Below are 24,644 nucleotides of genomic sequence, written 5' to 3'. Positions count from 1 at the left end.
GCATGGTGGTGCTCACCTGTAATCCCAGCTACTCGGGAGGCTGAGGCACAGGAATCATTTAAACTGGGGAGGCAGAGGCAACAGTGAGCTGAAATCATGCCACTGCACTTCAGCCTGGGCAACAGAGTAAAACTGTGTCTCAAAAAAATAAAATAAAATAAAATAAAATAACAAATCCCCTCCTTCACCATTCTAGCATTCTCCCTTTCCTGTGTTATCCTTCATAGCATTTACTATATTGACCTCCTGTATGTTTACTTATGTGTTTGTTTATTATCCTCTTCACCAGAGGAACGTGTGCTGAAAATCAAGAAACAGTAAAACATAGGGAGACTGAGGAGGGCAGATCACTTGAGATCAGGAGTTCAAGACCAGCCTGGCCAACATGGCAAAACTCTGTCTCTATCAAAAATACAAAAACTAGCCAGGTGTAGTGATGTGTGCCTGTAATCCTAACTACTCAGGAGGCTGAGGCAGGAGACTCATGTGAACCTGGGAGGCAGAGGTTGTAGTGAAATGAGATTGCGCCACTGTACTCCAGCTTGGGTGACAAAGCAAGACTCTAGCTCAAAAAAAAAGGGGGGGTAAAACAACTTTCAAGAGAGAAAAGGAATGTTACCAGCAAAACAACCAATGCCATTCTGCCCTTTTTCTTCTTCCCATTGCAAAAGCCATTTGCCTCCCAATCTTTAACATCTGGACTGAGAGACCCTGTCCTTGAAGTTTTCCTTCGTGGCTCTTTGATTCCCTGGTCTTCTCTTTCTCCAAATGACATTGTTTATTCTGTGCAAAACTTCACACTAACCAAAAGCGTCTGCCTCTTTGTGCTACTGGAGGACTTAAATGAGTTAATTCATGCTTAGAAAAGTCCTAGGATGGTGCTCAGTCCTTGTTAAGTGTCCAGGAAATCACAGCCATTGTTATTATTTAGTATATGGACCTTCTATTATATCTACTGATTCAAGTCTTATTTCTATAGCTAGAGCATAAGCAAACTGAAGGCAAAGATCTTATCCTATGTTTTCAGATTTCCCAGAGTACTTAATCCAGGTTTTCAATAATTATTTGACAACTGATTGAAACAAAGTATTTCAACTTTTAAAGATTTGCTTGAAAACCCTTAGAACCTCTATTTAAACAGTGATTCCAATCCTTTACCTCTCCCAGGACTGACCTGGTATGCAAATACAGCAAATCCCTGAAAACGGCATTTATAACAGGAGCTTTGCTATAGCATGAACAGCAAAGCCAAAATACTATACAAAAGATCAAACAAATATTGACTAAAAGAATTTTCCCCAAGGCAACTGTTATAGTCTTATCTTGAATAGAATGTTTACACAGTTAATTAAGTATTGCTATGGACTCAGCAAAATCCCAGGCAGACCCTGCCAAGCTGCGTTTTACATTCCCACTGCTTTATCGCTATTTACAGAGCCACGCACAAGTCCCTCTCTTCCTAGCCCCTCACCTATCAGTCCTGCTAATGCCAGGTGTGGAATTAAATGATAAGTAAGTCATACACCTTTTATCCGTAGACAAAAGATAATGGAATCTCAGTGCCAAGGATTCCATTTACCTATCCCACGGCAAATATGCTCTGTCATTACCCTCCCAGAAATCAATCAGGCTGCATCTGTTACTACCTGTTGACTTCTTGGAAATGTATGAAATAGTAGAATCATGTAGAGAGAGAGGTGTTTACTGGTTTCACAGAACATGCCTCTATACAGCAGATACTAATGAAAGTTTACTTCCTATGATTACCAATCAAGAAGCCTGCTGGAACACCTCAAAATTCACCTCAAAATCACAGGCTGTTCTACATAGTGAAGAAGCTGATTGCTAGCTTACAATGGGTTGTCTAATTATGGAGAAGGTCAGTTATGATGAATAGAAGCCAACAAGAGTCATTCACAACCTTTCTTCCTTCCCTCCTTCCATTCAGCCATTATTTATTGAGCACTTGTGATGATCCAGGCACTCTTCCAGGCACTGGGAATACCATCAAAAATTACAATTACCATAGTATTAGGAAGGTTATATGAGGGAGGAAGGAGATCAATAAAATAAAGAGCTTAAAATTTTATAGTGTGCTAGATATTAATAAGTGCTAAAGAGAAGAAAAATTAAGAAGCAGAATATGAAACCCCGAAGCTCCAGCAGAAGGAATAAACTTGCAGATGGGTAGCCAAAAACATCCTCAGGGAGAAGCCACTATTTGAAGAAAGTGAGACAGCCAGCCTTGTAGGTTAGTGGGGAAGAGTCTTGCAGGGGGAGGAAATTGAAATGCCAAGGTCCTGTGGCAGAGCACGGCTGGCGTGTTGGGGAACATTAAGGAAGCCAGTGTGGTGAAGCCTCGTGCTCACTGGGAGACATGGAAGGAATAGGCCCCAAGAGAAGCAGGGGACAAGACCCTATAGGGCCTTGCTTCCAAAACATATGCATTTTTATTCATCACAGAAAAGCCACCTGTTTACCAAATTTTCATTTACTCACAACTCTCCAGCCATTATTTTTCTAAGAACTTATGTATTTCAAGAAAATGATTCACACACACACACACACACACGTACACACACACACCACCCACCCTTGCAATTTAAAAAAAAAAAAAAAAAAAAAAGTTGTACAGCTAGCCAACATATTTGCCTGGGGAAAACTCTTAAGCTTCTATTAATAAAAATGAAAACTGTTCATGGCTTTGAGTGTAAGCCTTTGTAGGACTGGAACCAGGCCTCACAGTAGTGGACACTGTTCAGCGCCATGGACAACTGGGCACTCGGTGATGCTGTGGAAAGATGTCACGCTGGCTAAAAATAATAACATGCAGAGTTATAGGAGACGGGAATGTTGAAATTTACCACAGGGACTTTTTTTTAATGTGGCAATGCCTCAAAGTCTTTGGCAAATTTAAATGCCAAGCTGGCTCATGCAGTATCCAGACCACACATCCTTCCTGCCCAACCAGCTTCTCAACATAAATAAGATGCTATCAGCCAAAATCTGTGACACAGCAGGGTTTGGGGTGGTACCTTAAGATCTGCTATCTTCCAATTCTATGCAGTCGTAATCAACCCAGTTTCATTTATCACATAAACAGTTTTCCATTACGAAACATTCATAAACAATTCCACTGCAGTGATTCCACTGTTCCTAGGTATACACAGTCTATGTCCCCAAGGCAAAAAGCACAACTACAAGGCATGTCCTGTGTAACAAAAACTAGCTATTATGCTACATGGATATTTTGTGTAATAAGAAAAACTAAAAATATAAAAAACAGTTATGATTATTAATGACCAGTCATAATCCTGCCTCCATCAAGTTCTCCCGAGGCCACCCCCACCAGCCCACCCACAAAATGGACAAATTCCTGTGGCTGGGTCACTTTTCTGGCTCTCCTTGGTTAGAAGTTATACCAAAACTGAAAAAAAAAAAAAAAAAAGTCTACATAATAAAGAACTTCGGGGTGGGGGCTGGGGGAAAGCAGTTGAAACGTCAGAAAGGTATGGATAGGGAAGTAAAAATGAGTTTTAAGAAGAAGTGGAACAGTGTGGAACAAGAGACAGAGGAGATACCTTTTAGAAATATTTCTTAGAAGACCCCAGCAGCCAAAATGGTGAAGCAAATTAAGGAGAAGTTTGCTTTTCAGGAAGCCTTGGAGGTTGCAAGTGATAAACCTGGAGTAGTTGACTTCTCAGCCACATGGTGTGGGCCTTGCAAAACGATCAAGCCTTTCTTTCATTCCCTCTCTGAAAAGTATTCTAACATGATATTCCTTGAAGTAGATGTGGGTGACTGTCAGGATGTTGCTTCAGAGTATGAAGTCAAATGCACGCCAACCTAGCTTTTTAAGAAGGGAGAAAAGGTAGGTGAATTTTCTGGAGCTATAATAATAAGGAAAATCTTGAAGCCACCACTAATGAATTAGTCTAATCATGTTTTCTGAAAACATAACCAACCATTGGCTATTTAAAATTTGTAATTTTTTATTTACAAAAAGTATAAAGTATAGAGACTATATACCCAACTGCCATCTGGGTGACAATAAAATATTAACAAACAAAAAAAAGTGTTACTAATGTTCTCTGAAAGATGCAAACAAAGCTTGAAAATTCAGAAATACTTGTTTGCCACTTTAGTTTCGGAACTGTGTTCCTCTCAATGCTAAGCCGTATCAATTACTCTAGGAACAACTGGACTTGGAGAAAGAGTCTAACTCGTGGACATAAGAAATGCACGAAGTTTTTCACTTAACATAATACATTCTGCATTATTGAGGGCAATGATGTGTTCTAAAACAAAGCATGGTAAAGGGGCTACAGGAAAAGTCATGGCCAGATTGCCCCTGCCCTGCCTCAAACACAGAAGCCAGTTATTCTACAAAGGTTAAAAATTACATGCTGATGTCTTCTCAAACTGCCTAACAAAGCAGAGATTTGGGCAAAGATTTTTCCAGTCTCAGCAAAGAAGCCAAGAAACAAAAACCTCCGTCCTCACAGTGATGAGATGTTCCCCACTCACCTTAGAAAAACAGGACTTTCTGTTGAGAGCACTCCCTCCTTCTCCCCTCCTATCAGGCCGGTTTGAGAGGAGGGTGGTCACGCCTTCTTCCAAAGCAAAAGCTTTTCTACCCTCTAGAAAGTTTTGGTCAAAGAAGATTCATATATAATACAGAATACATGCTACCAGTGAGTAGTCAATTACATTTTTCTGTTGCACAAAGAAGATAATAAATTCTCCATTCAGACTGTAAAATAACTATTTGAGACATTAATGATTATACCAGGAATCTTCCTAAATTATATAAAATTTAAATAAAAATTAGAGAAAAACTTTTCTTTCAAGACAAAGATTATCTAAGAGAATTGCCTTAAACCAAAGGAAAAAAGCAAAGACTATATAGTACCACTTTATCACCCTACAAGGATAATATATAATGTCTACAATCAGGAAAAAAAAAGAGGAAGTTTTAAAAAATTATATACAGAAAAGATATGAAATATATATACATATTTCAAATCTTATCAATAAATATACTAGAGGGGTAAATTCCTTTTTACTTTTTACTTTTCTGTGTTTTCTGAAGCTCTCATGGTATGTATTAATTTATAATGGAAAACAACTTTTTAAAGGATGTTTAAATTATTAAAACATTCAAAGATTAAAATGTTTATTAAGGGTCATAATGTATACATATAAAATATGATCAGGAAAAAGCATTCACCACTGACCATGCCACCTTTCCCAGATAAATCATTTACATATTATGTACCAGTGCTTCTGAAACTGAAGCAGGCATAAGAACCACCTGGAGAGTGTGCTGAAATACAGGTGATAGGAATGGTAGGCAGCCATAAAAAATAAGGAAATCATGTCCTCTGCAGGAACATACATGTGGCTAGAAGCCATTGTTCTAAGCAAATTAACATGGAATAGGAAACCAAATACCACACATGCGCTCTTAGAAGAGAGACCTAGGCCGGGCGCGGTGGCTCACCCCTGTAATCCCAGTACTTTTGGAGGCCGAGGTGGGCGGATCACGAGGCCAGGAAATCGAGACCATCCTGGCTAACACGGTGAAACCCCATCTCTACTAAAAATACAAAAAATTAGCCAGGCATGGTGGCGGGCGCCTGTAGTCCCAGCTACTCGGGAGTCTGAGGCAGGAGAATGGCGTGAACCCGGGAGGCGGAGCTTGCAGTGAGCCGAGATTGCGCCACTGCACTCCAGCCTGGGCAACAGAGCAAGGCTCCGTCTCAAAAAAAAAAAAAAAGAAAAGAAAGAAGTGAGACCTAAACATTGGGTACTCATGGAAGTAAAGATAGCTACAATAGACATGGGACTACTAAAGGGGAGTGGAAGGAAGGGGGGCAAAGGTTGAAAAGCTAACTATTGGGTACTATCCTCACTATCTGGGTGACAAGATCAATTGTACCCCAAACCTCAGCATCATACAACATACCCATGTAACAAACTTGCACATATACCCCCTAAATCTAAAATAAAAGTTGAAATTATTTTAAAAAGGAAACAAATAATGGCTAATAGAACATAGTGTCTCTAGACACAAGACACAAATGGGTAGGCAAAAACGGTACTGCCCCATCTGTACCATGGGCCAGTGAACTATTTAGCCTATGAACTAACAGCCTATTTTTGTAAATAAAATTGTATGAGGGCCCATAATCCAGACACTTTGGGAAGCCAAGGTGGGCAGATCTCTTGAGCTCGGGAGTTAGAAACCAGCCTGAGTAACAAAGCGAAAACTAGTCTCTATGAAAAATACAAAAAAAAAAAAAAAGGGGTCAGGCACAGTGGCATGCCCCTGTAGTCCCAGCTACTTGGGAGGCTGAGGCAAAAGGATTGCTTGAGCCTGGGAGGTGGAGACTGCAGTGAGCAGAGATAGTGCCACTGCACTCCAACCTGGGCAACAGAGTGAGACCTTGCCTCAAACATAAATAAATAAGTTGTATTGGAACACGCACACACAGAAGACCCTCACAGGTAATAGAACCTGATAATCTGCATTTTAACAAGCTCTCAAGTAGTACTGATGCTGCCAATCAACCGGGCTCACTTTGAGTAACAAGGTTTGATGCAGCAGGAAGTGACTGGCGTCTAGCTTGGGTTCTCTCCCAGGAAGCATGCCACGCTTATTCTAGATTGGGCAGAAGAGAAAGTGAACTCAAGATTCCACCTTCTTTCAAGGTTCTAAAGCAGGAGCACAGATTCATTTCTCTCTAATCAACCCTTGGTGATTAAATGCTTAGTCATGTCCTTACTAGGGGGTCAATGAAATTTAAGATAATCATGATTCCAGGACAGTGGCAGACTGCCTCTGCCCTCCCTAGAGTTCGTCACACACTTAGCAAGTATTTTGACAGTAGTTTTCAAACACCACATTGTTTCCTACTATTTCCATCATTTCCAAAAAATGATTTTGTTGGATGTCTAAGAATAGGAGGTAGTCCATGAATTCAGTATCTATCACTCATAAGGAGACAAAAGAAGGCAGACACACTTCATGAGCTGCCCAAGCGGGAGGAAGGGTGAATTTCAAAACAGTCCAGGTAGTCCCTGTCCTTTTACTCCCAACTATGCACTCCTTAGACACATCGCAGTCCTCTGGGAGCCAGTGCCAAAAATCATACTCAGAAACTCCAAAAAACCTCAGTAATACAATGCAGTGCCTAATAAATTACTCAGGCCCCACTCAAACTCCTCCACCAGGCCAGCCCATCAAAGCACCAGAGGGTGACCATCATGTTTCCTTACACCCTAAGGAAGAAGGTATCTGGCTGAGAGGCCTCCACGTTCCAGAGAGTGACAGCCCCTGAGAGGAACTAACTTAATTAACCATTCAGATGAGCACAGAGAATTCCCACCAGCCTCCAGGTCCCCAAACACCATATCTGCCATTTATTCCCAGTGCTGTCATTTCCTGCCTGCAGTGAGCTAATTACACACAGTGGGAATTCTGGAGCTGCCGGTTCTAATGTTTATCCGCTGTTAACTTGTTGTGTGACCTCAAAGATATGTCTCTAGTGCCTTTATTTCCTCTGCTATAAAAGCAAGATAAGGGAAAGACATGCTTGACAAAGTGCCCTAATATAATACTAGAGTCACTGCTATCCTCAAGACGCTCACAGGAATTGTAATTAACATGTGTCTTTTACTCAGGCCTTTAAAGATAACTGATGACATGTTGTCAAAAGTGTGGGATCTCAAACGATATTTTCTCTTTTGTTAAAACAGGTTTTAGTGGCAAATACCACCTATAAAACTGTTGATAAAAGCAGTATTGAATGTGCTTCTTTGTAAATCATTGATCCATTCAAGGGGGTGTCCATAACCATACCTCTAATCATGACTTCATAAGTAGAAAAGATACTGGAAAAGTCACCCTAAGTTAGTTTTCCATAACCTTAACATCCAGCATTGAAAACATAGTTAGGCAAAATAGGACTGTACTTCTAAAACTATGTTTTAGAAGACTAGTTAATAACACAGTCTGTGCTGCTATATCAGAAAAGCTGGTTACAAAACATTTTGTATAAAAAACAATCAGTATAATCAGATTTTGTAAATCTATATGGGCATGGAAAAATATTCAGTAAATGGCAGCTATTAAATTCCAGAGTTATCTGCTATGGCCCTGGCCCTTTACTTCTGCATTTGGGTTAGCAATATATTCCAGTTATAACATGTTGTTAATCATTTATGTGTCACAAATTTACTGTGAATTGTCCCAGTCTTTTATATAGAAGTTTTAAATTAAAATATTCAAACTTGTTCATTTTTTCCTTGCTAGTTGCTTCTTTTACTTTAAAGCCAGAAATGGTCGCTCCTGTAAAAACTTAATACATATTATGTTTTCTGCTACTTTTTCTATAATTTGATTTGCAATATTCAACCCTCTGGAGTTTATTTCTGGGATATGGCATGTTTGGTGGGTTCTAAATTGATACTTTATTATGTTAAACCCCTGTATTAAATAATCCTTTCTCACTACTTTATTTTGAAAACTTTAGCTACATGTAGTTGGCAAATTATCCTAATTCACTTTTAAAATATAAGACATAAACAACTCAAACTAAAAACTCAAATATACATGGCAGATTTTTAAGAAATCTCAGTAAGACATTATCAACAAATCAAATCATCATCAAGCCATTTCTACCTCAGTGGAGCATCAGTCAGCTAAGAATTCCTGTTAAAATCAGTCCTTCCTATTCAGCAGAAGACTTTAACAATGTAATTGTAGGGTATATAAGTATATGGGAGGGCGGAGCAAGATGGCCGAATAGGAACAGCTCCAGTCTCCAACTCCCAGTGCGAGCCACACAGAAGACCAGTGATTTCTGCATTTTCAACTGAGGTACTGGGTTCATCTCACTGGGGAGTGCAGCACGATCGGTGCTGGTCAGCTGCTGCAGCCCGACCAGCGAGAGCTGAAGCAGGGCGAGGCATCGCCTCACCTGGGAAGCGCAAGGGGGAAGGGAATCCCTTTTCCTAGCCAGGGGAACTGAGACACACAACACCTGGAAAATCGGGTAACTCCCACCCCAATACAGCGCTTTAATCAAACAGGCACACCAGGAGATCATATCCCACACCTGGCCGGGAGGGTCCCACGCCCACGGAGCCTCCCTCATTGCTAGCACAGCAGTCTGTGATCTACCGGCAAGGCAGCAGCGAGGCTGGGGGAGGGGCGCCCGCCATTGCTTAAGCTTAAGTAGGTAAACAAAGCCGCTGGGAAGCTCGAACTCGGTGGAGCTCACAGCAGCTCAAGGAAACCTGCCTGTCTCTGTAGACTCCACCTCTGGGGACAGGGCACAGTAAACAATAACAAACACAGCAGAAGCCTCTGCAGACGCAAACGACTCTGTCTGACAGCTTTGAAGAGAGCAGTGGATCTCCCAACACGGAGGTTGAGATCTGAGAAGGGACAGACTGCCTGCTCAAGTGGGTCCCTGACCCCTGAGTAGCCTAACTGGGAGACATCCCCCACTAGGGGCAGTCTGACACCCCACACCTCACAGGGTGGAGTACACCCCTGAGAGGAAGCTTCCAAAGCAAGAATCAGATAGGTACACTCGCTGTTCAGAAATATTCTATCTTCTGCAGCCTCTGCTGCTGATACCCAGGCAAACAGGGTCTGGAGTGGACCTCAAGCAATCTCCAGCAGACCTACAGCTGACGGTCCTGACTGTTAGAAGGAAAACTATCAAACAGGAAGGACACCTATACCAAAACCCCATCAGTACATCACCATCATCAAAGACCAGAGGCAGATAAAACCACAAAGATGGGGAAAAAGCAGGGCAGAAAAGTTGGAAATTCAAAAAATAAGAGTGCATCTCCCCCGGCAAAGGAGCGCAGCGCATCGCTAGCAATGGATCAAAGCTGGACGGAGAATGACTTTGACGAGATGAGAGAAGAAGGCTTCAGTCCATCAAATTTCTCAGAGCTAAAGGAGGAATTACGTACCCAGCGTAAAGAAACTAAAAATCTTGAAAAAAAAGTGGAAGAATTGATGGCTAGAGTAATTAATGCAGAGAAGGTCATAAACGAAATGAAAGAGATGAAAACCATGACACGAGAAATACGTGACAAATGCACAAGCTTCAGTAACCGACTCGATCAACTGGAAGAAAGAGTATCAGCGATTGAGGATCAAATGAATGAAATGAAGCGAGAAGAGAAACCAAAAGAAAAAAGAAGAAAAAGAAATGAACAAAGCCTGCAAGAAGTATGGGATTATGTAAAAAGACCAAATCTACGTCTGATTGGGGTGCCTGAAAGTGAGGGGAAAAATGGAACCAAGTTGGAAAACACTCTTCAGGATATCATCCAGGAGAACTTCCCCAACCTAGTAGGGCAGGCCAACATTCAAATCCAGGAAATACAGAGAACGCCACAAAGATACTCCTCGAGAAGAGCAACTCCAAGACACATAATTGCCAGATTCACCAAAGTTGAAATGAAGGAAAAAATCTTAAGGGCAGCCAGAGAGAAAGGTCGGGTTACCCACAAAGGGAAGCCCATCAGACTAACAGCAGATCTCTCGGCAGAAACTCTCCAAGCCAGAAGAGAGTGGGGGCCAATATTCAACATTCTTAAAGAAAAGAATTTTAAACCCAGAATTTCATATCCAGCCAAACTAAGTTTCATAAGTGAAGGAGAAATACAATCCTTTACAGATAAGCAAATGCTTAGAGATTTTGTCACCACTAGGCCTGCCTTACAAGAGACCCTGAAGGAAGCACTAAACATGGAAAGGAACAACTGGTACCAGCCATTGCAAAAACATGCCAAAATGTAAAGACCATCGAGGCTAGGAAGAAACTGCATCAACTAACGAGCAAAATAACCAGTTAATATAATGGCAGGATCAAGTTCACACATAACAATCTTAACGTTAAATGTAAATGGACTAAATGCTCCAATTAAAAGACACAGACTGGCAAACTGGATAAAGAGTCAAGACCCATCAGTCTGCGGTATTCAGGAGACCCATCTCACACGCAGAGACATACATAGGCTCAAAATAAAGGGATGGAGGAAGATTTACCAAGCAAATGGAGAACAAAAAAAAGCGGGGGTTGCAATACTAGTCTCTGATAAAACAGACTTTAAACCATCAAAGATCAAAAGAGACAAAGAAGGCCATTACATAATGGTAAAGGGATCAATTCAACAGGAAGAGCTAACTATCCTAAATATATATGCACCAAATACAGGAGCACCCAGATTCATCAAGCAAGTCCTTAGAGACTTACAAAGAGACTTAGACTCCCATACAATAATAATGGGAGACTTCAACACTCCACTGTCAACATTAGACAGATCAACGAGACAGAAAGTTAACAAGGATATCCAGGAATTGAACTCATCTCTGCAGCAAGCAGACCTAATAGACATCTATAGAACTCTCCACCCCAAATCAACAGAATATACATTCTTCTCAGCACCACGTCGTACTTACTCCAAAATTGACCACGTAATTGGAAGTAAAGCACTCCTCAGCAAATGTACAAGAACAGAAATTATAACAAACTGTCTCTCAGACCACAGTGCAATCAAACTAGAACTCAGGACTAAGAAACTCAATCAAAACCGCTCAACTACATGGAAACTGAACAACCTGCTCCTGAATGACTACTGGGTACATAACGAAATGAAGGCAGAAATAAAGATGTTCTTTGAAACCAATGAGAACAAAGATACAACATACCAGAATCTCTGGGACACATTTAAAGCAGTGTGTAGAGGGAAATTTATAGCACTAAACGCCCACAAGAGAAAGCAGGAAAGATCTAAAATTGACACTCTAACATCGCAATTAAAAGAACTAGAGAAGCAAGAGCAAACACATTCGAAAGCTAGCAGAAGGCAAGAAATAACCAAGATCAGAGCAGAACTGAAGGAGATAGAGACACAAAAAACCCTCCAAAAAATCAATGAATCCAGGAGTTGGTTTTTTGAAAAGATCAACAAAATTGACAGACCACTAGCAAGACTAATAAAGAAGAAAAGAGAGAAGAATCAAATCGACGCAATTAAAAATGATAAAGGGGATATCACCACCGACCCCACAGAAATACAAACTACCATCAGAGAATACTATAAACACCTCTACGCAAATAAACTGGAAAATCTAGAAGAAATGGATAATTTCCTGGACACTTACACTCTTCCAAGACTAAACCAGGAAGAAGTTGAATCCCTGAATAGACCAATAGCAGGCTCTGAAATTGAGGCAATAATTAATAGCCTACCAACCAAAAAAAGTCCAGGACCAGATGGATTCACAGCTGAATTCCACCAGAGGTACAAGGAGGAGTTGGTACCATTCCTTCTGAAATTATTCCAATCAATAGAAAAAGAGGGAATCCTCCCTAACTCATTTTATGAGGCCAACATCATCCTGATACCAAAGCCTGGCAGAGACACAACAAAAAAAGAGAATTTTAGACCAATATCCCTGATGAACATCGATGCAAAAATCCTCAATAAAATACTGGCAAACCGGATTCAGCAACACATCAAAAAGCTTATCCACCATGATCAAGTGGGCTTCATCCCTGGGATGCAAGGCTGGTTCAACATTCACAAATCAATAAACATAATCCAGCATATAAACAGAACCAAAGACAAGAACCACATGATTATCTCAATAGATGCAGAAAAGGCTTTTGACAAAATTCAACAGCCCTTCATGCTAAAAACTCTCAATAAATTCGGTATTGATGGAACGTACCTCAAAATAATAAGAGCTATTTATGACAAACCCACAGCCAATATCATACTGAATGGGCAAAAACTGGAAACATTCCCTTTGAAAACCGGCACAAGACAGGGATGCCCTCTCTCACCACTCCTATTCAACATAGTGTTGGAAGTTCTGGCTAGGGCAATTAGGCAAGAGAAAGAAATCAAGGGTATTCAGTTAGGAAAAGAAGAAGTCAAATTGTTCCTGTTTGCAGATGACATGATTGTATATTTAGAAAACCCCATTGTCTCAGCCCAAAATCTCCTTAAGCTGATAAGCAACTTCAGCAAAGTCTCAGGATACAAAATTAATGTGCAAAAATCACAAGCATTCTTATACACCAGTAACAGACAAACAGAGAGCCAAATCAGGAATGAACTTCCATTCACAATTGCTTCAAAGAGAATAAAATACCTAGGAATCCAACTTACAAGGGGTGTAAAGGACCTCTTCAAGGAGAACTACAAACCACTGCTCAGTGAAATAAAAGAGGACACAAACAAATGGAAGAACATACCATGCTCATGGATAGGAAGAATCAATATCGTGAAAATGGCCATACTGCCCAAGGTAATTTATAGATTCAATGCCATCCCCATCAAGCTACCAATGAGTTTCTTCACAGAATTGGAAAAAACTGCTTTAAAGTTCATATGGAACCAAAAAAGAGCCTGCATCTCCAAGACAATCCTAAGTCAAAAGAACAAAGCTGGAGGCATCAAGCTACCTGACTTCAAACTATACTACAAGGCTACAGTAACCAAAACAGCATGGTACTGGTGCCAAAACAGAGATATAGACCAATGGAACAGAACAGAGTCCTCAGAAATAATACCACACATCTACAGCCATCTGATCTTTGACAAACCTGAGAGAAACAAGAAATGGGGAAAGGATTCCCTATTTAATAAATGGTGCTGGGAAAATTGGCTAGCCATAAGTAGAAAGCTGAAACTGGATCCTTTCCTTACTCCTTATACGAAAATTAATTCAAGATGGATTAGAGACTTAAATGTTAGACCTAATACCATAAAAATCCTAGAGGAAAACCTAGGTAGTACCATTCAGGACATAGGCATGGGCAAAGACTTCATGTCTAAAACACCAAAAGCAACGGCAGCAAAAGCCAAAATTGACAAATGGGATCTCATTAAACTAAAGAGCTTCTGCACAGCAAAAGAAACTACCATCAGAGTGAACAGGCAACCTACAGAATGGGAGAAAATTTTTGCAATCTACACATCTGACAAAGGGCTAATATCCAGAACCTACAAAGAACTCAAACAAATTTACAAGAAAAAAAAAACAACCCCATCAAAAAGTGGGGCAAAGGATATGAACAGACATTTCTCAAAAGAAGACATTCATACAGCCAACAGACACATGAAAAAATGCTCATCATCACTGGCCATCAGAGAAATGCAAATCAAAACCACAATGAGATACCATCTCACACCAGTTAGAATGGCAATCATTAAAAAGTCAGGAAACAACAGGTGCTGGAGAGGATGTGGAGAAATAGGAACGCTTTTACACTGTTGGTGGGATTGTAAACTAGTTCAACCATTATGGAAAACAGTATGGCGATTCCTCAAGGATCTAGAACTAGATGTACCATATGACCCAGCCATCCCATTACTGGGTATATACCCAAAGGATTATAAATTATGCTGCTATAAAGACACATGCACATGTATGTTTATTGCAGCACTATTCACAATAGCAAAGACTTGGAATCAACCCAAATGTCCATCAGTGACAGATTGGATTAAGAAAATGTGGCACATATACACCATGGAATACTATGCAGCCATAAAAAAGGATGAGTTTGTGTCCTTTGTAGGGACATAGATGCAGCTGGAAACCATCATTCTTAGCAAACTATCACAAGAACAGAAAACCAAACACCGCATGTTCTCACTCATAGGTGGGAACTGAACAATGAGATCACTTGGACTCAGGAAGGGGAACATCACACACTGGGGCCTATCATGGGGAGGGGGGAGTGGGGAGGGATTGCATTGGGAGTTATACCTGATGTAAATGACGAGTTGATGGGTGCAGCACACCAACATGGCACAAGTATACATATGTAACAAACCTGCACGTTATGCACATGTACCCTACAACTTAAAGTATAATAATAATAAATTAATTAAAAAAAAAAAAAAAAGATTGCACTAGCTTCAAAAAAAAAAAAAAATAAGTATATGGTAGTTGAGTCATCAACTACTGTTTGAATTCAATAGTGTTATGGGGAGGAGCTACTTCTTGGGTGGCAATGTTATTCTAACCCTGAAACAACTGAAAATAAAACCTTTTGGCCTGAAAAAAATAAAAGTAAAGAAGTAAAATTCATTGTTTAATTTGGTCAAGATTTGGCACCATCATTTTCACTCTATCGATTTTTCCTCCAGATATATTAGAAACCTGACATACACGATATGTACCATATAAATTTGCACTTCTTGTTAGGTTTCTAATGTCTGCATCTTGCCATTCCCATTAAGATATAAGTTCCTGAAATGCAAAGGCTGTGCTTAAATAGGGAAGGAAGGAAGAGAGAGAGAGAGGGAGAGAGGGAAGGAGGGACTTGGTGAAACTTGCAGCTCCTTCTTTACTGAGCCTTGCTTACAGGGGACACTCAGGAAAATCTGCCATTAGACAACTAGTTCAGGACTTCGGCCACAAATGATACTTAACCAAAAAAAAGAGAATATGTATCACTGAAAGCTTTCATTTGAATTCATCTCCCCTACTGACTAATACCGACAGATTTTTGCCATCAATTCACACCCTGAAGCACAGGACATGATGATCTTTCTTTTCATTTGCATAGCTATGATTCGTCATTATCTAGCCCTATTTTTTACTCAACAAAATAACATTGCACCGTTAAGATTTCGGCATGTCTATTCTTGTCGTGGTTATTTTGAATTTTGCCTTTCAGAAGCAACTACTTTAAGAAAAAAAATCATCACTTCTCAGGTATACATTTGGCTTGATTTTATAACTTAAGCTCTTCTGGGTTCATTTTCCTGCTGCTTTTCCATGTAGGGAAGGAATGCCTGAGAGAGGTTCTTCTGGATCAACAGAGTTGATGAAGTCCTCAGCTTTGTAATCTCTGCTTTTAATCCCTTTCTCCAATAAATGGGCTAGAGAAATCACTGCCATCGTCACCATCGTCATCAATGCTACAATTTACTAAGCATCTTCTAGATGCCAATCACACTGCTACATATTTTACATGTGATTTTCAATGCTTTTTTTGTTATCCAAAAGATTCTACGATGTTTCTCCTTCCTATCCCTGAAAACATGCTCAATTTAATCTTGCACTTAATTATTAGGTATAATTTTACAGATATTGTTTAACTTTTTAACCTAATAAATAACTATCATTATAAGAAATTTGATGCTTACTTTTATAATGTACTTGTATTCTCCAATGTAAAATAGAAAAGTATACCCTATAAGAATGTCTTGTCCGTCCCCACTTCTCTCTTTTCTGTCTGGGAAGAATGGATATGCTTGTCACACAGCATAAGGAGTCCAGGGAAAAGGAGGGAGATTATTTTACATGCTGGCAAAAGAATGGTATTTGACTCCTTCCATCTCTGCCCCCATCTTCCCAAGCCCTGGGGAATCCAGGAGCACTGAGAGGTAGAGTTACACACCAATAAATACTAACCGGGCTACCTCCCCCTGTCCTGTCTCCCAGCATTTGCCAAGGATGTCAACTTGAGAGTCAGGCTTACCTCACAGAGGACTCCCAGGGAGTAGAAAGAGAACCCCAAGGAGTCCACCAAAAATGCAACTCCTTCAATTATATTGGGATAGAGTCATCTAAAAACACATATAAACAAACACATATTTTATTACTAAATCTAAACATTAACTCTTATCATAGCAATTCACATGTTCAAGAATGCACTGCAAGGATTGCTGGAGCCCAGGAGGTCAAGGCTGCAGGGAGCTATCATGGCTCCCCTGCACTCCATCCTGTGTGACAGAGCAAGACCCTATCTCAAAAAAAAAAAAAAAAAAAAAAAAAAAAAAGGCACTGCCGACTGGTAAGTCTGAGAAAGGCTACAGAGCATGCCTGCAGAAACACCTCTGCTTATCTCTAAGCTTTCCATTAAGTATCACTGGAGATACCACCATCCCCATCTCATTCCACAGAGTCTAGATCCAAATCCACAACAGCATATTTTCCCTTCTCTCCCAAAGGCTCTGAAAGAACACATTTGCTAGGCCCAAAGGTTAAGTCCGAAATGACTGTAGGAAGGTCACTAATTGAAACCAGACCCTTGGGGTGCCAAGCATGCTCAAGGTGGGTGTCAACTGCCCCTCATGGAAGTTCCCTCTGGGAAGCTACAAAGATGCAGATCAGGAGACATTAAACGCAGCCTGTGCCCCATATTGTTGACCCCGATCCTTCACCTCTCCCTGTGCTCCTACCCTTTTACAAGTGACTCTGTAGCTCCTCCTACTATAGGAGAGCAATATAAAGTCCTGCCCATTGATCCTGGGCTTTGCTGGGTGGAAGCCTAGGCCTTAAGAGGATTGCAAGTCTCCTCTTACCCCTGACAGCTGTACCACTGCCTTGGGAAGCTGCCCCAGGATGCCACTGCCCTCAGCCTGGCATGAGACCCAACTGTATGCCCAGCCAGGTCTCAGCCAAACCCAGGAAACTCACAATTGCAGGAGTAATAATAAAGAATTGTTGTTTTTAGCCACTGTGTTTTACAGTATTTTTACATGGTATTATTATGCCAGTAGTTAACTAATACATAGTGTAGGAGACTGCTCATAGAAAATATGATATGCCCCCTTCCCAGAAAAAGGATAACTAGATTTTTGTATGTGCTGTTGTTATGAGAGGTTTAAGTGAATTTACTTAGTTATTGCTCACAACAACCCTACAAGACAGATAGGATTTTTATCCCTATTTTAAAGATATGGCAGCAGAGAGAGTTAAGTAATTTGCCCACAATTGGAAAGTGGTCAAGGCAGGATTCAAACCCCAGTCACCTGGACCCAGCGCCCTTGCTCATAACTTCTGGGCTAAATGGCCTTGCAAAGCGCCGAGCCCACCTTGTCTAACCCTTTGCTGTGGGTTCCCATGCCCTCTGGATAACATTTGACCTGACCAGCACTAGTAATTAGTACAGTAGTCAAGGCCCTGCATAGCTCAGTGCCTGATTATCCTGTCCAGACTCCTGCCCCTCCTCCTCCTCCTTCTCCTTCCCTACCCCTCCCTCAAGGCCTGCTCCGACCCTGCTGAGCCTACAGTTTACCAAATCCACCAACTTCCTCAAACCTTTGCACCAGCCACTCCTTCTGCCTGGACCACCTTTAGGTCATCTTCTGGGACACAGGCCCAGGGAAAACTTCTGAAGGAACCATTTCTTGTCCCCAGACAAGTGCACAGGCTGCTTTATTCTGAGTGTTCTCCCAGGCTCCAGAAACTTCTCTACAGAGCACTAAGGATTCCAGGCTGTGGCTGTCTGCTTAGCTCATGTCTGAGCAGGATGAAAGCCCCTTGAGAGCATGGCCTAAGATCTGTTCATCTTTCAGCCCAGGGGTCAGCAGGATGCCCGCTCCCATAGTGAGAACGCAGTAAAAACTGGCTATATTAAAAGGCAGGTGAAAGGAACAATGCTGTAATGAAGAAATGGATAGGGAGACAGGAGATTTGAAATTTCATTTTAAAATAACCAAGTCTTCATTTCTAACAACGTTAATTAAACTGCTCAACACCCCTGGGTCTCAGCTATCTATTCTTCAATTGGAATCTTTCTTTCATGACGGTTTCCTCTGCCAAGCCTTTCCTTGCAGGCTGATGTGTTCAACAGAGTGTCTTGGGACAAGTGACAAAAGGCACTATATTGGCTTGGAACCGCAGAAGGAATTGAAGGCCTACTTCCTAAACATTCACTCCTGGCAACACAAAAGTCCCCGTACCATGCTTCCAAAGGAAATGGAGGAAAGTGTGTGGCAGAGGAAGGCACATTATTAAGGAGTGAAAGGAAAGGATTCCCATGACAGAGAACAGATAGGTAGGGACTAGATATGGAGTCAAAAAGACTTATTTAACAGGAGTAAGCAAGTGACTCATGGGGAGGCTCAACCCTCAGAATCCTGTGCAGCTGACAGGTGGTTATCACTGCTGTGCCCTCAGACTTCCCTCGACAGAGAGCTGAACAGGGCCCAAGATGGAGACCATGGCTGCCCTCAAAATCTCACATCGCCAGGCGTCTTACAAGAGACAGATCACAATCACGGAGCAAAAAGGGAACTATATCCAAGAAGAGTGAAATGGACTGGCTGGGCACTGTGGCTCATGCCTATAATCCCAGCACTTTGGGAGGCCAAGGCGGGTGGATCGCCTAAGATTAGGAGTTCAAGACCAGCCTGGCCAACATGCTGAAACCCCGTGTCTACTAAAAATACAAAAATTAGCTGGGCATGGTGGCAGACGCCTGCAATCCCAGCTACTAGGGAGGCTGAGGCAGGAGAATCGCTGGAACCCGGGAGGCAGAGGTTATAGTGAGCTGAGATGACACCACTGCAGTCCAGCCTGCGTGACAAGAGCGAAACTCCGTCTCAAAAATAAAATAAAATAAAATAAAAAATAAAATGTGAAATGGACTGTTTCTAGAGTCAGAGGCTGAGACTCTATAAACACAAATTCCTGTCCCCACTGACAGCTTCATAATCACTAATGAGCAGTGTTTCTGTTGCTGAAAACACACATTCCTTGCTTGTGTTACCTGAGAAAGATGGGGAGCCCCAGAATAATGGATGCTTCTTGGTCTCTTTTACATTAAGCTTAGACCAAAATGCAGAGTTACAGACAATTGAATAGAAGAATCAGAAGAGATCTTTGCGATCAGGGCACCTAGTAGTTTTCAAAAACACTTTGTTCAAACAAAAGCTTACAAAAGCATAAATATAGGAGAGGAAACTGAGACTGCTCCCATTGGGGTGCAGGGGCCAGGAACCCCAGTTGTTAGTGCAGGGACAACCTCTGAGATGGCTTGATGGAGGCTTGGGAATTTGGTTGGAAAATCATGGCTTTAGTCCAAACCTGCATTTTGCAGCTATGAAAACTATGGTTCAGAGGGCCAAGGTGACTCATCCAAGGTCACATGGTCAGAAGGCGAAAGGACCAAGAACAGAACTCAGGCTCCTGGCTGCCAGTCCAAATGCCCTTTCTTCTACATGTTGAATGCCACCCCTTTCCTAGGAATGGACCTCCATACTTTCGCTTTCTTGGTCCCCATTAGCAAGTCCCAGGCCACTCGAGAGCTTAGGCTATGAAAAACAGTAACTGAGTAACAATACATCTTACGGATGCATTCATCACACATCCCAGGGAAAGCCCTGCGATGACCACCAATCCCCACCACAGCTCACCCCTGACATGGTCAAATCATCAGAGGCTTGCAATGACCTGCGACTTTCTCAGGATCCCCTTTCCACCCCTTTCCTCTTCTGTTGCATTTCTTACAACACTGAATTAAAGGACTGCCTGCAATGCTGTAATTCTTCCATTTGCTGGGTTCGTCCCTACACAGTATTTGTGTTTGGTTTTAAAATGCTGTTTGCTCCACTTTTAATTTCCTTTTAGAGAGCTGCAAGAGAGAAGCCAATATTTAATCGTAGGAACTGGAGGGGACTTTACAAGCCGCTTACAAGGCACAAATAGAGTAGTTATTTTCCTATTTCCCTTCTGATTGAATTGGCTGCTGTATCATATGCAGTAAACAATGTGAACCCGAAAGCATTTTTACATCCTTATCTCACCCTCCCATACAATCAAAAGAAAAAATGCACTGTAATAAAAAAAAAAGTGCAGGACAGGGCCAGGGTGGGAGACTAGAACTTTGTACTTATTTAAAAGTTAATTAAACTTGAAAGGTTTGTGGAGACAATTCATTTTGTTTTGTAGCCTAAGACCGTAAAGTTTGCATTCCATTTTACCAATAGAATGATAAAAAGTAACCTGATGTTATTTTCATCCTAATAATAAATAATATATAATAAAACTAGAATAGAGAGTTTCTTTTTAAATAGAAAAGTAAAAACAAAAACACATGCAGCATACAAGTCTGAATTGACTTACCAAAAAACTATGTAAACTATTTTAAGGTATGACCTATGCAATTGCTTTACTTTCACTCTTTTCTGGAAAGATGACTTTGCAGTAAGCACACAGGCTTGGCTTGACTTTATAGGCATCCTAGTTAATCTTCTGAATTGACAAATTTAAAATAGATGGGGTATACTCTTGAGAAAGAAAGTTGAACATACAACTAATAAGAACAGGAAGGATCCCCAAAGCTTTATAGGTAACTCAGATTTGGAGTCGGATAACGTCCCGCTCCTTGTCAGTTCCCGGTCATAAGCATCTATGGACAATGCTGAGAAGTCTTCGCAGGCGAGAAGAAGCAGGAATCCTAGATGAGTCATATTGAAGATGAACCCGCGGCCGGTGTTAGATTACCCAAACCAGATACAACAAATGGAGCCAGGAGTGGGCTGTACACAGATTGCCTCCCTACAGAAGATGTATGTATGTGTGTGCATGCGTGTAGGTGCATGCGTTGTGTAAGATAAAACATTTCAGAGAAATAAGAGTTACTGATGAGAGAGAACAAGAATTGTTAAATAAGGTAAGCAGTTCCTCCTCTTGGAAAAATGTGGACTCATTGGAAAAAAGGATTTCCAAGGCTCCAGTTCTACAATTCTTTGATTCTACAAGGTAGAAAGTGAATCTTCCAACAGCACATTGAGATCCCAAAATCCTGATGGTGAAGCCCATGCCGATCACCTGTTTCCTTCTGACAGTGGTTACTCTTTAATGGAAACCACTTGCCAGAATATGTAACTTCCTAATCCCTGTGTGTCTCCACTCCGTGAGCACCCTGGGGACATGGCCTGTGTTTCATTCATCTTTGGGATCCCAGCACAGTACCTGAGGCATACAGTGGGCACCCCAAATTGTGGAAAGGCAGGAAAGAAAGCTAGTACTTAAATTTTATTTTAAAATATTGAATGTTTACATATTAGATAATGTTAGTCAAATTCCTTGGCACCTATATGTTACATGAATATGTTCTTCAATTAAAATACGTCTTTTCTAGTAGCCGTTATACCAAGTCTCCCTACGCACAGGACAAAGGAAATATTCCCTAAGAGAAATCAGCCCGTACCTCCTGCTCTATCACTCAGATTCTTAAGAGTATAAAAGCAATCATAGAAAAACAGCATAAATCACACTGGCCATCTCACTGATCAGGAACGTCAGACAGAACAAGACAAGGATGTTGCTCTCAGCACTATGTGCTGTCTTTTCTAGCAAAGGCAATTAAGTAAGGAAAAGAAATAAAAGGCATTCAGATTGGAAGAAAGAAGTAATACTACCTCCATTTAGAGATGACATGATCTTGTATGTAGAAAACCCTAATACATTCACCAGCAAACGGTTAGAGTTCATCGACAAGTTCAGCATGATTTCAGGATACAAGAGCGAAACACAAGAATTAACTGTATTCCTATGCACTACCAATGAACAACCCCCAAAATGAAACTGACAATGTCATTACCCCGCATCAGAAAAGATAAAGCACTCAGGAATCAATTTAACAAGAGAAGTGCATAACTTCTACATAGAAAATTATAAAACATCATTGAAAGGAATGAAAGAAGACCTAAATAACTGGAAAAGCGTCCCGTTTTTATGATTGGAAGACTTACATTGTTAAGATGGCGATACTCTTCACATTGATTTACAAAATCAGTGCAACCTCTAGCAGAATTCCAGCTGGCCTTTTTGGTAGAAATTAACAAGCTTATTCCATGGAAATGTAAGGGACCCAGAATAGCCAAAATAATAGCGAAGAAGAAAAAAGTTGGAACACTTACACTTCTCAATTTCAAAACTCTCACAAAGCAACAATAATCAATATTTTGTGGTACTGCCAATAAGGCCAGATGCACAAATCAATGGAATAGAATTGAGAATCTAGAAATAAAGTCATGTATTTATTATGGTCAGTTGACTTTTGACAAGGTTGCCAAGACAATTCAATGGCAGAAAGAACACTCTTGGCAACAAACAGGGCTGGGACAACTGGGAAGCCACATGCCACAGAATAAATGTGGAGTCCTAACTCACACTGTATACAGAATTGACTAAAAACAGACCAAATATCTACATAGAAGAGCTGAAATTATAAAATTCTTAGAAGAAACCTACGTGACCCTGGATTAAGCAGTGGTTTCTTAGATGTGACAACAAAAGCACAAGCGAAAAAAGAAAAAGAAATGGATAAATAGGACTTCATCGAAACTAAAAACTTTTTTTTTTTTAACAGAGTTATCACTCTGTCACTCAGGCTGGAATGCAGTGCTGCAATCATGGCTCACTGCAGTCTCAAACTTCTGGGCTCAAGAGGTTCTCCAGCCTCAGCCTCCTGAGTAGCTGGAACTGCAGGTGCATGCCACAACGCCCAGCTAATTTTATTTTTTCTCTTTTGTAGAGACAGAATCTTGCTGCATTGCCCAGGCTGGTCTTGAATTTCTAATCTCAAGTGATCCTCCCGCCTTGGCTTGTTCAGGTTACAAGTGTGAGCCACTGCACTGGTCAAAATTAAAATCTTTCGTGTTTCAGGTTTCAAATGATACTACTAAGAGAATGAAAAGACAGCTTACAGAATGCAATAAAATATTTGCAAGTCTTATATCCGACGGGGGTCTACTATCCAGAATATGTAAAAACAAGCTTATAACTTTAGAATAAAAAAAAAAATCTTAAAATGGTAAAGTATTTAAACAGATATTTCTCCAAAGAAGATATACAAATGGCCAGTAAGCATATCAAAAAATTCCCAACTCATTAGTTATTAGGAAAATGCAAATTAAAACCACAAAGAAATACTAATTCACACCTACCAGAATGACTATAGCAAAAAGATTGACCAAAAAAAATCGTCAGCAAGAATATGGAAAAATTGGAACCCTCACACATTGCTTGTGGGAATGTAAAATGGCACAGCTGCTTTAGAAATAGTTTGGCAACTTCTGAAAGGTTAAACATAGAGTTACCATATGATCCAACAATTATACTCCTAATTGTATATGCAAGAGAACTGAAAACATTCCACACAAACACTTATACATGAATGTTTGCAGAAGCATTATTTGTAATAGTCAAAAGTGAAAACAACCCAAACGTCCATCAACTGATGAATGGATAAACAAAATGTGGTGTATTCGTACAACGGAATATTATTCAGCCATCAAAAGGAATGAAGTATTGGCTTATGTTATAACCTTCAAACCATTATGAACCTCAAACCTCAAAAACATACGCCAAGTGAAAGAAACCAGACACAAGAGACCACATATTATAGGATTCTATTTATATGCAATGTCCAGAGTAGGCAAAGGCAAATCCACCGAGACAGAAAGTGGATTAATGGTCGCCAGGGAATGGAGGGAGGTGGGAACAGGAAGCAATTGTTAATGGGTATGAGATTTCTTTTTGGAGTGATAAAACCCTCCTGGAATTAGATAGTGATGATGGTTGCACAACTTTTTAAATATATCAGAAACCACTGAATCATATACTTTAAAGAGGTAAATTTTATGGTATATGTATTATATCTCAATTAAATAATAATAGTGAGATATTTTCAAATACTACTGGTGAAAATGTTCACTGATAGAACTTCTTGGACGAGAGGTTTGAAAATGGGTATTATATTTGACCCAATAGTTCAAATTTAAGAATTTAACCTCCGTAAATAATTAGGAATGTTACAACTTTAGCTATAAACACGTTCTCTGCAATG

The 24,644-nt window shown here is 40.6% G+C and overlaps 1 protein-coding gene and 1 pseudogene across 5 annotated transcripts in view; one reads left to right on the top strand and one right to left on the bottom strand.

The window, feature by feature from the left end:
* The window catches only part of LYPD6B (LY6/PLAUR domain containing 6B), a 189,047-nt gene that overhangs the window by 149,077 nt on the left and 15,326 nt on the right, over nt 1–24,644 (bottom strand). The window contains exon 2 of one of the 5 annotated variants that reach the window (XM_077956547.1): nt 16,539–16,626. The exons of the other annotated variants lie outside the window; for them this stretch is intronic. The gene's annotated coding sequence lies outside the window, so the exon portion shown is untranslated. The remainder of the gene's footprint in view (nt 1–16,538; nt 16,627–24,644) is intronic. 5 annotated transcript variants of the gene reach the window in all.
* LOC100428678 (thioredoxin pseudogene) lies at nt 3,620–3,955 on the top strand (annotated as a pseudogene).

Source organism: Macaca mulatta, chromosome 12 (genome assembly GCF_049350105.2).
Source record: "Macaca mulatta isolate MMU2019108-1 chromosome 12, T2T-MMU8v2.0, whole genome shotgun sequence".
In the NCBI taxonomy this organism is placed as follows: domain Eukaryota; kingdom Metazoa; phylum Chordata; class Mammalia; order Primates; family Cercopithecidae; genus Macaca; species Macaca mulatta.
Note: the sequence above shows the minus strand (reverse complement) of the source record. Positions and strands in the feature narration are given on the sequence as shown.